Source organism: Aegilops tauschii, chromosome 5 (genome assembly GCF_002575655.3).
Source record: "Aegilops tauschii subsp. strangulata cultivar AL8/78 chromosome 5, Aet v6.0, whole genome shotgun sequence".
Taxonomy (NCBI): Eukaryota; Viridiplantae; Streptophyta; class Magnoliopsida; order Poales; family Poaceae; genus Aegilops; species Aegilops tauschii.
The window spans coordinates 176,472,299-176,478,298 of NC_053039.3; positions in this window are offsets into that span (position 1 = coordinate 176,472,299).

The window sequence follows — 6,000 nt, forward strand, 5'->3', positions numbered from 1 at the left end:
AATTTCAAAAATAGATTAGTTGAAAATTCATTAAAAAAATCATCACTTTCCGTTACAAATAAATAACACCAAGAGGGCCAAATTGAAAAAACCAAGAAGTTCAATTTTTTAAAAAATAGAATAGTTCAATGTATATGAAAACCCCAAATTTTCCACATTAGTAAATTATAAACCAAGAAGTTCAATTTAAAAAAGGGAGCAATTTGATATTAATTACAAAATCTCAAAATTTTCCCGTTACTAACGAATAAACCAAGAAGTTCAGTTCGAGATAACCAACAAGTTGTATGATGTTTATTACAAAATTAGGATTTTTTCCGTTATAAATGAATGACACCAAGAAGTCCAAATTGAAAAAACTAAGAAGTTCATTTTTTAAAAATAGAATAGTTTAATGTATATGGAATCCAGATTTTCCTCGATACTAAATAATAAACCAAGAAGTTCATTTTCAACAAACAGAGCAGTTCGATATTTATTACAAAAACTCCTATTTTTCCCATTACTAGTGAATAAATCCAGAAGTTCAGTTCAAAATAAACAGGTCGGAGCGCCGCTGCCCAGCGTGCATAAAAGATGCATCATCAAGTCCTCTGTGTGCGCTTCCGTGCCGTGCCGACACAACATTGTTGTATAGCTCCTCCTGGATTGCGCTATGTGCAGGTTGAACAAAATGTTCATGGCAAGTCAAATGAAAAACTAGTGGCAGGCTGAAAACAAATGTTTGCTCGTGTGCTAGTGCCATGGAAAAGTTGGAGCTTTTTTGAGTTGTTCTTTGTGTAATACTATTACATTGAAGTTCAAATTAAAAAAAATGATCATTCCAAAAATTGTAAAAAAGCTTTCCCCATTTCTAGAAAAAGCCTATAGGTTCAAATTAAAAAGACGAAGAAGTTCAATGCTTGTTACAAACTCAAAGAAGGTCATTAAAATAAACCTATAAGTTCAAATTTAAAAAAGGAGCGGGTCGATGTCTATCAAAAGTAGGATTTTTTTCGTTACTAAAAGAAATAAAACCAGAAGTCCAAATTAAAAAGATGGAGAAGTTCGATGATTATAGAAAACTCAGATTTTCCTTGTTATTAAATAATAAAAACAAGAAGTTCAAAAATTAAATAACAAGAAGTTCAACTTTGAAAAATAGAGCGCTTCAAAATTTCATAAAAAATTAAGATATAAAACCAGGAAGTCCATATTAAAAAGATGGAGAAGTTCGATGATTATAGAAAACTCAGATTTTCCTCGTTATTAAAGAATGGAAACAAGAAGTTCAAAAATTAAATAACAAGAAGTTCAACTTTTAAAAATAGAGCGCTTCAAAATTCATAAAAAAGTATTAAGAAATTTAGATTAATATTCATAAAAACACATATTTTCACGTAACTGAGAGAAATTCAGATTGATAACTGCGAGAAATTCACGTACTACACGGTGTGCATTTTGTATAAAAAAAGAATAAAAAGCAAAGTCCAATTTTGTTGTTGTTATAAGTTCAAGTCCTCTGTCGGAGAAAGTTAAAAAAATTATTATGAGAGAGGTTTGTACAAAAGGAATATTATTTGTATAACACGGACGAATGGATGAGAAAATTACAAATGAAAATACGTCACAGAAGTTCAACGTGAAAATAGCAGGAAGTTCAACTACTACGCTGAATGAATTTTAGATGAAAAACTTTTAAAATCGTGCGAGTATGAAAAAATGATCAACACGGGAAAGTTGTGTGTTTACAGTAGCTTTCCATCGGTATATCACCTACTCAATTCCGGTGAATGGATGGAGAGCTACTAGTAGTGGATGGAGACTACGAGCAAAAACGTGAAAAACAGAGTGAAGTTCACGTAGACATGCCGAGAAGTTCAAGTTCTTCACGCGGTGCATTTTCGAAGAATTCGTTTCGCGATAAAGGCAGAACGCATGATCTCGCTGGTTTTGAAATTACTTAAAAACAGCTAGGAATCAGAGAAAACCATCAACATGAAAAAGTTTCGCATTTTCCATAGCTTTTCAGCGGTATATTATTTGCCCTATTCCGATAAAGTTTGTAGAAATTACGGCAAAAATACGTTCTTAGCCATTTACAAAATTGACTTAAAACAGTAAGGAATTGAGAGAAACAATATATACAAAAAAGTTTCGCATTTCCTCATGCTTTACAATGCCATATCATTTGTTGCATTCGTACGTACGGTTAAAACATTAGCTTGAAAAAACAAACTCGATGGAACTTGTACCGTTTTCTAAATTACTTTTAAACCATTTTAAATTAGAAAAAACTTTCAACATGAAAAAGTAGCGCATTTTCACAAGATTTCCAATGCCATATCATTTGCCTCAATTGGATTAACTGTTTAGAGATTACATGGAAATACGAACTCGGGTGTTTGGTTTGCGAAATTTTATGATTTTCCAAATTACTATTTATCCATAGGGAATTAGAGAAAACTTTCAACATGTCGAAGGAGCGGTTTTGCAGCAGCTATCCAACGCTATATTATTTACCTCATTCCGATAAACGGTTTAGATATGCGATCGAAAATACGATTCACGTTTTTGTACGAAGAAAAAACGATTTTCAAAACGGCTCTTAAACCGCTTACATTTTGCTGAAAATTTAACTTGGGTCATGATACTGGTGTCCATAGCTTTCTAACGGTATATCGCAAGCCCCATTTGGACACCTTTTAGCTGAAGTTCAACCTAGTACTCGGGGAAGGTCAGACGCGTTACTCGGGAAGTTCATGTTGTGATCAGAATAGTGTTTATGTGTGTGTGTGTCTATATATATGCATGATACTAGTATATGGCACTCTCCACTATGAGTAGCCTAAGTATAGCCTAACTAAAACACCTACATGTAGTTGTAGTAGGTTTTTTGACTTTATATGCACTAAAATGAAAGGTAAGTGCAAAGAATGACTTAAACATTGCAGACGAGACCTGAAAATGGGCCGGAAAATCAAACCAAGGGTATATCCATGATTGTTTACCATGATTTTTTTCAAGGTAGAACGATGTAGTAACTGATGATTTGGAGTCTGAAGTGCCGCGTCTCCTTTTGGAAACTATGATCCTTCTTGTGAGATGCTCCGGTATGAAGGTGCGAGCACCATAACTTGTGCCAAACTTTACCAAATTTTCTCCAAGCGATCGTGAGAGCACGCCACAGTGACACAATGATCTTCCTTATTTTCCAGACTCTATATGCATTTTCCTGAAATTAAAATACCAACAAGGCCTACGCCTCTAGCTGCACCCTGCGGCCGAACTGTTTGAAGTTTTTCCCCATTTCTCGGACAATGAATGAAAACTCGCAAAGCGACACACAACGATGAACTCATGTTTTCATTCAAACAAAAATATGATGTTAGTTAATGTAAATGTTTTCAAATAGCACACGGTTCACTCATGAAAGACATGTATCCACTAAAAAATGGCCGATGCCCCTCCTGCCCCCTGCCACGCGCGCGATCTGAGTCGTGCGTTCTGATTGGCCAGAACCCAAATCCCACGGATCGTACGTATGCACCGTTGGATGCTCCTTTGATCGTACAGCGATCATCATCCCTTTCGATAGCACATGCAGTTCTGGTTCATGTAAATGTTTTCAAATAGCAAACCGTTCACTCATGAAAGCCGTGTGCCTACCAAACCGTGGACGATGCCCCCCTTGCTTCACGCGTGATCTGAGTCGTGCGTTCTGATTGGCCAGAAGCCAAACCCCACGGATCGTACATCTGCAATGTTGGATGCTCCCAGATCGAACGGCAATCCTCATCCCTTTCGACAGGAAATGTAGTCCGGCTAGGATTTGATTTATATGCCAAAATGCATGGTAAATGCCAAAAAATGTCTTAAATTAGCACAAGAATGCGCGAGCAAATCAAACCTGTGGTATAATGGTGATTGCTTAACATGGGAAAAATTTAGAGGCGAAACGATGAACTCACATCTTCATTTCAAAATTAGTACGTCTTCATTTGAAACGAAATTTTTCTCTTTGTGCACGCGAGCGCTTAGAGGTAACCATTTGCATAGGCCTTTCCACGCGGCGACCGGGGACATTTTTCACCCTTTTCACCTAGGCCGCCAACACCCCCCCTCCACCACCCGCCCTCGTTTCACTCAACTAGTCCACCCAATAGGAGCTGCAAGGATTGGCGGCTCAACCAACTGCGTTTTCAGTGCCTCAAAAACCCGATTAGCAGCATCACTCCATACAAAGTGATCTTTTTTCTTCATATCTGGTATAAAGGGATAGCCTTCTCTCCCAGGCAGCTTATAAACTGGCTCAAAGCCGCAATACAACCCGCCAAATGCTGGACGTCATTGATACATGCCGGCTTAGCTAAATAAGTGATAGCCTTGATTTTCTCCGGGTTAGCTTCAATGCCTCTCTCAGAAACCAAAAAGCCCAACAGCTTACTGGCTGGCACACCGAAAACACACTTGTCAGGTTAAGCATCATTTTGTAGACCCAGAGGTTGTTAAAGGTCTCCTTCAAATCCTCTAACAAGGTTTCCTTCTTCCTGGATTTCACAATGATATCATTCTCATAAGCATGAACATTGCGCCCAATCTGGTTGTGGAGGCAATTCTGAACACAACGCTGAAAGTTGCCTGGGCACTCTTGAGTCCAAAAGGCCTATACATGTAACAGAAGGCTCCAAAGGGAGTGATAAAGGTTGTCTTCTCCTGGTCCTTAACGGCCATCTTGATATGATGATAACCAGAATAAGCATCTAAAAAACTCAAACGCTCACAACCCGCCGTAGCATCAATGATCTGATCAATACGAGGGAGAGCAAAAGGGTCAGCTGGACAGGCCTTATTAAGGTCTGTGTAATCTGTGCACATGCGCCAGGTGCCATTCTTCTTAAGTACCAGCACCGGGTTAGCCAACCATTCAGGATGAAAAACTTCAATAATAAACCCAGCCGCTAAAAGACGGGCCACCTCTTCACCAATGGCCTTGCGCCTCTCTTCACTAAAACGATGAAGGAATTGCTTGACCGGCTTAAACTTTGGATCAACATTAAGAGTGTGCTCAGCGAGTTCCCTCGGTACAACTGGCATGTCTGAAGGCTTCCATGCAAAGATGTCCCGGTTCTCAAGGATGAACTCGATGAGCGCGCTTTCCTATTTTGGATCCATATTAGCACTGATACTGAACTGTTTTGATGAGTCGGCAGGAACAAAATCAACCTGTTTAGTATCATCAGCCGACTTAAACTTCAACAGAGGATCATGCTCTGTGGTTGGCTTTTTCAAGGGTGTCATATCTGCCGGGTCAACATTATCTTTGTAAAACTTGAAGTCCTCTGTTGCACAAACAGACTCAGCGTAAGCAGCATCGCCCTCTTCATACTCCAAAGCTGATGCGGAGCATCCCTTGACCATCCCCATGGACGTCACACCACCACTGCAAGCACAGAGAGGACCTAGGACAAGGGCACATGCACATGCCATGGAAACCAAGGTTGACTCCTTCGTCTTCGAACTCCATTCGAATTCACACGAGAATTGGGTTCTACCTCAAACGGAATTGTTGTGCATTCTTAGGTACCAAGAAGAAGTCCATGAAGAAACTAGGAGGGAGACCCAAGCACCTATGGAGAAGGAGAAGGAAGAAGGATGTGTGAGGCGTGAAGCAAGAGAGGTCTCGGACCTCCCCGGGTGTCCGACCACCAAGGGCCTGGTTGCCCAGCCACCCCCAGCCGCTGGCTGGCCATGCCTCTGGCCACCCCGGGTGCCCGGCCACAGCTGGGCCTCGCCCCAGCCACCCCCCGGGTGCCCGGCCGCCCGCTTGGGCCACTCCTGCCGGACCCGGGTGCCCGACCAAATGGCCCCGGGTGCCTGGTCCCCTCTTGCCTGGAGGTGCTCCTGCCCGCACCGGGTGCCCGGGTCCTTAGCCCCTGGGTGCCCGGCCCCAACAACAACTAGACCGAGGCCTCTCTGACCGGACTGGGTGCTCGGTCCTCCGCACCCCGGGTGCCCAGA